This window comes from Alosa sapidissima, chromosome 4 (genome assembly GCF_018492685.1).
Source record: "Alosa sapidissima isolate fAloSap1 chromosome 4, fAloSap1.pri, whole genome shotgun sequence".
Taxonomy (NCBI): Eukaryota; Metazoa; Chordata; class Actinopteri; order Clupeiformes; family Clupeidae; genus Alosa; species Alosa sapidissima.
In genome coordinates this window covers 23,535,232-23,544,864 of record NC_055960.1, presented here as the reverse complement: position 1 = coordinate 23,544,864, position 9,633 = coordinate 23,535,232, and positions in this window count along the sequence as shown.

Sequence of the window (9,633 nt, the reverse complement as noted above, 5' to 3'; positions counted from 1 at the left end):
CTGAGGGTTCATGAGAAATAAGCTACTGCAGGCCTGCCAAACGCTGAGGCTCTCTGTGCAGACTAGGAGGCCCTTGGTTAACACGAGTAGGATGAGAAATTGCATGCTACTGGCTTCTGGAAGCTTCTTTCACAGTCGCTCAATATAAGAAGGAAGGAATAGAGCTGGTCTGCTTTCAAGGCCTGAGGGCAAACACCACACACCACTTAAAGCAGCATTACAGATACAAAACTGAGCTACCTCCATTAAACGTGTGAAGAACCTTCACATAAAAACATAGCCCAGTTGCCGCTGATAGAAACATGTGCTAACTGGTGGATAGCTGGATACTGTAGCTACATTGGAGGGTCTTTCTGTTCTCTAGGGTGCAGCCAGGGTACCATGCTGTGCTGCGGTATGTGGTGGGGGACTCTATGATGCACCTGTAGAAGTTGAGCAACTGTTGTGGGAGTTGCGCTTGCCTTAGGCACCTCAGAAAATATAGGTTATGAAGACCTTTCTTTATCATAGTTGTGGTGTTGTTGGTAAAGAAAGGTCTTCACAGCCTATATTTCCTGAGGTGCCTGAGGAAAGCACAACTTAGTTGTTGGTCATGGCTGATGTGGACTCCCAGGTACTTGAAGTTCTAGACAGTCTCCACCCAATCCCTGTTGATGCTGATGGGATGATGACCAATGTGGTTCAGTCTCCTGGATGCCTCCACTTCTCCAGGTTCTCCAGCTCCTTCCTATAGGCCATCTTGTTGTCGTTGGTGATCCTTCCCATCACAATGGTGTCGTCCACAAACTTGATTATGGTGTTGGAATTGTCAGTGGATCTGCAATCATCCATGAAGAGAGAGAATATGAGTAGACTCGGACTGCATTCACACTGGGTCCGTTTAACTGGACAGTACCCGAGTGCGATTACTCCCCCCTCGCCCTGACTCAGCTGGTCTCTCTTCACATTACATTTTTGTTTCCGTCAAAACCTGACTCCCTAATGAAGGCTTGTATGTCAAAGTTTTTAAACATTTAAGATGACAAAGTCATAACAATAAAGGCTTTTTAGTTTTTTTTCCAAAGAGAGTGCCTTGGAGTTTCCTTAGTTTTGCAGGATACTTAAAGTAGTTGCTGTTCATAAAACCATAACTTCAAAAGTGGCCCATTTTTACATACTGCTTCTTTGAACATATTTTAATACTTACTCCTACCAATGTTGAATGGGGTAATTCGTTGTCTGCTTAGTTTACCTGACATAATTTTGAATGTTGTCTTTATCGCCAAATTCCCACAATGTGACAAGATTTGGAACATTCTGTCTTCACACTTGATGTTAAGCAGGCCAGAAATCTGATGGAACTCGACCATCAAGAAAGCTTAGCTTAATGGGTCGACATTTACGGGTTCTCTGTTGTTTTAGTGAAAGTAATTCAGGACAGGTGAAGAATTCAGTCATACTGACATCAACACTACCACCATTAAAAACTTCAGGAAGAAACAGAAAGTAAAAACAGAAAAACAGAAAGTAAAAATAGGTAAGGAGTAACTCTCTCTCTGTCGGGTCCGGTGGTCCTTGATTTTGCCTAGGGGGGACTCCATGCTTTCAACAGCTTCCCCCAAACCGGTATTTACAGGCACCTTTAGTGCAAATATCCACATCATAACCTGTTAGGCTGCTGACCTCTATCAAGACTGTCTCTGATCTTCACTGCCTGACTCACACACGTGTCGAAAGGTCTCAGTGTGATGGCTGACTCCGAACTAGACGCCACCTTATTCTACCATGAGTTCCCTGATGCGGCTCACATCTGGCCCACATCTGGCCCACCCTTACCAGCATCACACCATCAGTATTTCTACACCCATGTTCTGTGACACCGATGTGATGGGGTGTCTCCGAGTCCTTCATCTGTACAATGACACCGAGGGAAAAATCCAGATGGAAGCTGTCTGTGTGATCTATGCATGCCAGATCCGTGAGCTGGCTGTTGTTTGACATGGCATCTGCCCAACAATTCAGTTCCACATTGTCTGTTCCACATTTAAACCATGCTGTATTTAGTCAGAATATTTTGTTGTGACAGCTCTTACTGATATAGTTAACATTAATATAGGACTGTGAGCAAACAAGGATTTCTAATTAATATTATGCTCAATCAGCACAAGGCCACTTATCATGAAATTTAACAAGAAACAAAAAAGTACTAAAAAAGTGAAATCGATGGTTAGCCAGAAATCATATAAAATCCTTGCAGATAGCCAGTGAAAATGCATTTTGAAAGCTTTTGTATCATTTTTCGAACTCGCCGTTCTGCCCCTCTTCCTTCAGACTGTTCTTGTGCCAGGTCATATGTGCTGCACGTGACTGGCAGCGCGCAGATGAAAGTGTGATGCCTTGGCCCAAGAAAGGCTTAAGGAACCGAAAAAATGACAGGCTTGAAAGTTTGGCCGTCCGAACTTACCACGGTATCCAGATCAATTTCAGGAATGCGATCCACAGCACTACTGATGAGCTGTCTCTGCAAATCAAAGAGAGCATTTTGACATATCTGGGTGAAATTCGGGGCTGTGTGGTGAATCTACTGTACCTCACGAAACATCTAAATCAGTCAAGAGTACAGGGGGTAAAAATTAAGAATCCACAGATCTCATCACCTCTTGAAAATGCAATTAAGCAAACTACTGAAGAGAAAGATCTGTTTCTTCTGTGAAATATGCTACATGGGACAGAGAGTGATCTACTTTAGAAAACAGAAATTACACAACCGTTGCAGAGAGGCACCGCCAGATTCTTGACAGCACCCTGCTTCTTATCAAGGCTATTTTCTCTGTCCTTGTGGGGCGGCTTACAGGCCGCATTGGAAACTAGTGTTTTCCTAATGCTGCTCACTTTTGCTGTCCTCTCCATTTATCTACTGAGCATTATTCACGGTGTGATTAAGCACTTTCATACTGGTCCTTTAGACCAGAAGCTGCTTTATCAAATGTTTCTTCTTTGAGTTAATGAGTTATATCAGACATAATCAACAGATGTATAAATACTTACAGTCTATAGTTTGTGGGACAGGCTTACCTTCATTTTTCAAAATGGACGACCCTGTCAAAGAATGGTCCCAGAATAAGACATGGTAAAAAACAGAAAAAAGGTATGATTGTAATTCACTGTTTAAGTTTCTTTTCATGATGTCTGTATGTAATGCATTTTTTTGTCTCAAACTTACAACGTGCCACATTTCAGCCAAAGTAATGTCTGAACTATATGGAGTGTACGGATGCAGTCTGCTTAAACTGCTTTATAATAGCCATGTCTGTCTCTGTCCCTGATAAGAGTAAAACTGATAGGTCTTTCCATGTTTTCCTTTCTCTAACACAACCTTCATAAAAATCATATTTTTTCCGTGAGAAGTACTGAGCATTGACAAAGTACCGGTCTTATCTTGCTCTACTAAGATGCACAACATGCTCACAATAAAAAGTTATTCAACTTGTCTTCCTCCCAGACAGTACATATCCTTAACAGATTAATCCTCACAACATGCCTGTTCAAAGATGGTGGTCTCCGTTTGGAGCTTGCTCAATGTGCTTGCAAAGGCACTTTTGGCATTTTTGTAAACAAACAAAATGTTTAACATGCTTAAACATACCGTTACCTCTGAATGTTGAAAAGATCAAAGCCAACATACATCTTGCAAACCACAGCAAACTGGCCAAGCACCCTATGCCAGTACAAGAATTAGAGTCAGAGAATCCATGCTCCTTGCTATGGGTTCAAGATAACAATTTCCCCCCCAACCAATGGCAAATACAAATACACTCTTGTTCTGCACCAGGGGCCTGTACTACGAAGCGGGGTTACTGGCTTATCTGGGTAACTTTGAGAGTAACTTGTATCACGTGTGGCGTAACTTCCCGATTAACCCGTACTACGAAAGGTGGATATGTTTTAACTGAGGTATGCTGCCATGGCAATTTACGCTGAATCTCAAACCTGCTCCGAGCAGGTTATGTTCTTGGTTAACCCGAGGTTTCCGTTAACCACACCCTTTATAAGTACCACCCCTCCACTAACAATTCGAGACAATGTCGGCGTACCTGGATGATCCATACGACATTGGAGCGCAAATCGTGAGGGGCTCTCTTCGCAGGGCGAGGGGTTTTAGAGACCGCCATATATATATATATATATATATATATATATATATATATATATATATATATATATATATATATATATATATATATATATATATATATCCGGACGATATTCTCTATGAAGATATAGATTGTCAGCCGAAGGAATTAGTTATCTTTGTCAGATGATCTAGGCAGAAGTCTCTAATGTCACCCGTCATAGCAATGGCCTTACGTGGACATTTATGTATTCCATCTAATTGGTGATGCTGAACATCTGAGCAAGAATACTGTATGTCCGAAAATAAATCGGACATAGGCCTAGCCTACAGTATGTTGAACATCTGAGCAAGAATAGCCTAAAATAAATCGGACATAGCCTACAGTAGGCCTAATAAATTAAAATCACCATTTTAACAAACTTGAATTGAATGTCATATTACTGTACCCTGCATATAAAGGCTACACATTTCCACAGCACCAGAATCCGACCGAATGCCTCCCTCAACCCCTTCCATAATCGGCCTTCCACTATTATTTGCGATGGCCAACTCCTCTGCTACTGTAACTCTGCTACTCTGGTGCCTTACAGTAGTGTTCAAAGACACCTTTTTCTTGTTAGCTGTAAAACAGAGGCCAAGTGAAGGCTATAAGCATACTAGGCCTACGTGTTTTCATAATTAAGAAATATTAATGCAAGCTATGACTATATAAACCACTATTCTGAATAATGTGTTTGTGTTTCATTTTTACCTGCTGCCATGTGCGTTTGGCAATTGTGTTGCATCTGAAATGTTCACAGGATTACATACACTAAATCAGTCAATGGGGGCTACTTAAACATTCAATTATCCTATTACTGTAATCTATATGCACACTTCTAAATTGTGTTGCATCTGTAGGCATTTCTATGAACTCAAAATAGGCAATTTAATTATTTCAACGCATTTCATACATTCCGCAAGCTACTAATCCTCCGTAACACATATTTGAAGAACATGTGGGAATAAAACTTTACTTTTAGGCATTTAGACTACCCGATCTGCAATACGTTGCCAACAGCCTTGCCTTGTTCACTGCCGACGTATTTGATTTTTAATTCCTCATAACTTGTCATAATAATTGTGCATTCCTCATCCGTAAAATAAGGTGATCGCATCATCACTGAAAGTGGTGACTTGCGCTGCAACCCGCCCCTTTTATGTGAACGCGCACAAACTCCAATTAGGTTAACCCCGGCTCAACAAATCAACTTCATAATCAGCGTCGTAGTACCGATTAACACCACTTAAGGTAACCAGGTTTTGTCAACCCCGGTTTAACAAAGTAACCCTGGGTTACATCTGGGTAGGTTAAGCTCCCTTCATGGTACAGGCCCCAGTACTAGGCTAGCCTGGCTCAGCGCGTCTACGTAATTCCGCTCAATTTCATTTCGCCTCAGTAGTAAACTGGCACAGATGTGCTTTCAACGGATTTCTCATAGAAAACCAACCAAGAGCCACCAACCAACCAGTGAACAGAGGGCATGGCTGAGAGTGATTACATTACACAGGCATGAACTTTGAATTTGCTACATGTCCCTGCCCCTTTTTCAGGGAAAGCAGACCGCTTGGATTGAATGGAAACCTACAGTATGGGGCTGCATCAACGTGGGGAGCGAAAAGGGCTTATACTTATTATATTCAGGGTTGCCAACTCTCACTCATCTGGCATTTTCTCAGCATCATAGCTCCCTGTTTTGTTTGAATGTCAACAGAAGTGACATTACCCAACATTGCTTAGAGCCCCTTAAATCATATCACAATAATACCAGCCATAGTGATGGTGGAAAAAATATATAATTTCCATTCCTGATGTAACAGGGTGGTACATAAGAAGGACCAAGGGGCCAATCACAGTAGCCTGACTACACCACCCTGAGGCCTAATGCATCAGGGAATCTTTAAGAGATCGTACCTCTAAACCGAGACAGCTCTCACAGGTTCGAAAATTACACAGGGGAGACATGAATTCCAGGAAAACAAAAGATTTATTAAGACACAAAGGTTGGAAAGTGGACATCTGAGGGTGGCAACTATCGAAGTTGACACCAATACCATGCAAGCATCATAAAAGGTTCACCTGTTACACAGCAAAGGCACACAGGAAAGCTACAACCAATACACCAGAAACATCACACATGTGCTTAAACTAGCCCCCCCTCAGAGCCACCTCCCTACTAAATAAACATAAAAGTTACACAAACAAAAGGACGACAAGCAAAACAAAAACCAAACATAACGAATATCCAAAGTAAAACCAAGACAAGTCAAGACAGCAGCACGACCCATGTTACCCCACCAGCATGACTGTGCTGCCTAAAAGAACAGAACACAGAAGACGATTAAACAATGAAAACACCACAATATACATAAACAGAAAACCACAAATGTACAGGGACACAGCATACCTGACAATAGCACAGACAGGGGCTACACCAGTAGCGCCTACATTGCTACTGGCTGCTGCCCCTCTTAAGTAGCGCTCCACGGGTGCCAGATTGCTTAATTGCCTATGCCCCACCCCCTTCATTAGCACTGGCAGGTGCTATTGGAAATAGCAGTTCTACCTGCTACACTGACACACACACACACACACACAGTGTGTTTCTGTTAATTTCATCTGTTCACAATAAATATTATTAATAAAACCACCCCTGGCCGTGGGGCAGGGATGGATTACTGAATGGGCCTACCAGGCCCAGGGGGCCCTGAAGCTCAAGCCTCTGTGTGGAGTCACTGCTATGTTATCCACCACACAATGGAATCAGCATGACATGACGCAAGACATTTGGGTGTTGAGCTGCAAATGAGCACGAACTCTGAAACCATCGCCTGGGCCATGTCACACTGTGTATCATTACCTCATGTGCTAATCAGAACACGATTGCTAAACACACAGAGATCCGTGTCCATATGGAGCTTGTGTTCCTGAATATCAAATCTTTGTTGAATATTTGACAAAGAAAACAAACCATCTATGGATGCGTGTCTATATGCATCCGTTCCTCAGACATGAACACCACTGTATGAGGGGCCATTTAGGGATTAATGAACACATGCACATACTGATAGGCTACTGTCATGGATAAACATACATATATACATATATACATATATATATATATATATATATATATATATATATATATATGTGTGTTAAGTATGAATGTGTGTGTGTGTGTGTGTGTGCACAAGTATGTGTGTACAAGTATGAATGTGTGTGTGTGTGTACAAGTATGTGTGTGTAAGTATGAAAGTGAGTGTGTACAAGTATGTGTGTGTAAGTATGAATGTGTGTGTGTGTGTGTGTGTGTGTGTGTAAGTATGAATGTGTGTGTGTGTGTACAAGTATGTGTGTGTAAGTATGAATGTGTGTGTACAAGTATGTGCGTGTAAGTATGAATGTGTGTGTGTGTGTGTGTGTGTGTGTGTACACAAGTATGTGTGTGTAAGTATGAATGTGTGTGTGTGTACAAGTATGTGTGAGTAAGTAAGTAAGTAAGTAAGTAAGTATGTATGCATGTATGTACATTAGTATGTATGTATGTGTGTGTGCACACAAGTAGCCTATGTATGTATGCATGTATATTAGTATGTGTGTGTGTGTGTGTACACAAGTATGTGTGTGTAAGTATGAATGTGTGTGTGTGTACAAGTATGTGTGAGTAAGTAAGTAAGTAAGTAAGTAAGTATGTATGCATGTATGTACATTAGTATGTATGTATGTGTGTGTGCACACAAGTAGCCTATGTATGTATGCATGTATATTAGTATGTATGTATGTATGTATGTGTGTGTGTGTGCACAAGTAGCCTATGTATGTATGTATGTATGTGTGTGTGTGCACAAGTAGCCTATGTATGTATGTATGTATGTATGTATGTATGTATGTATGTATGTATGCATGCACATTAGTATGTATGCATGTGTGCACAAGTAGCCTATGTATGCATGTATGTATGTACATTAGTAGGCATGTATGTGTGTGTGTGCACAAGTAGCCTATGTATGTATGTACATTAGTATGTATGTATGTATGTATGTGTGTGTGTGTGCGCACACAAGTAGCCCATGTATGTATGTATGTATGTACATTAGTATGCATGTATGCACAAGTAGCCTATGTATGTACATTAGTATGTATGTATGTGTGTGTGTGCACAAGTAGCCTATGTATGTATGTATGTATGTATGTATGTATGCATGCATGTACATTAGTATGTATGCATGTGTGCACAAGTAGCCTATGTATGCATGTATGTATGTACATTAGTAGGCATGTATGTGTGTGTGTGCACAAGTAGCCTATGTATGTATGTATGTATGTATGTGTGTGTGTGTGCGCACACAAGTAGCCCATGTATGTATGTATGTATGTACATTAGTATGCATGTATGCACAAGTAGCCTATGTATGTACATTAGTATGTATGTATGTGTGTGTGTGCACAAGTAGCCTATGTATGTATGTATGTATGTGTGTGTGTGTGTGTGTGTGTGTGCACAAGTAGCCTATGTATGCATGCATGTATGTGTACAAGTATGCTTGTGTCTGCATAAGTATATATCCGGAATGCACTGCACTTTAGCCTACTGTTGTAGTTTGCTACTTGCTAGCCTTTTTGAATGTGTGGTTGTACAGGTACAGGAATGTGTGTGAGTGCGTGCATGTTTGCCTGTTTATGTGCCTGTGTGTGTGCGCATGTGCATGCATGCGCATATATGTCTACTGTGTGAGTATGTGTCATACGTAGGATTACTGTGAATGTATGTGTGTGCGTGTGTATCTGTTTATGCACATGTGTGCATATGGAATGAGTTTACATGACCCCTGGAGGCAAACATACGCAATAATTTGGTCATCCTAGGCCCTACGGTTCTCAAGATATTCACAGAATGCAGTTTTGACGATGTCAGCCAGAGATATTGTGATAACACCTAATGGTTTGCTTTTTAATTTTTAACTAGGTGGCACTATAAATGAAATAAGTGGTAATGGGATAGGTTGACATGCCCCCTTAAGACCAACATACAAAAAAAAGGCGGACCGCCTAGGCCCTACGGTTCTCGATATATTCACAGAAAAATAAAGGTTTGTACTTCTCCTTGGGACAAGCACTTTTGAATTTTAGAAAAACACTTTTCCATTTACATCGGGATTTTGCAAACATTCAGTGTCAGTCAATAAAATGAGCCCTTCAACGAAATTGACAAGCAGCTGTAAGTAGGCTAAGCATGCTAAATTCAACATCCAAACAGTATTCTAACGTTAGCTTTGAGATACTGCTTGATTTCATAACTTAACATAGTAGGCTACATTGAAGAGACTAAACTATGTTGTGATAAGACCTTAGCAGAGTTCACTTCACTGCAGCAGTTTTGAACAAATTTGCGCAGCATGGTCACGATGCTAAGCGGATTTAATAGCAATTTAGCCAGACGTCTTCTATGCAATGCTTCCATGTGGCAACAACAATCGTG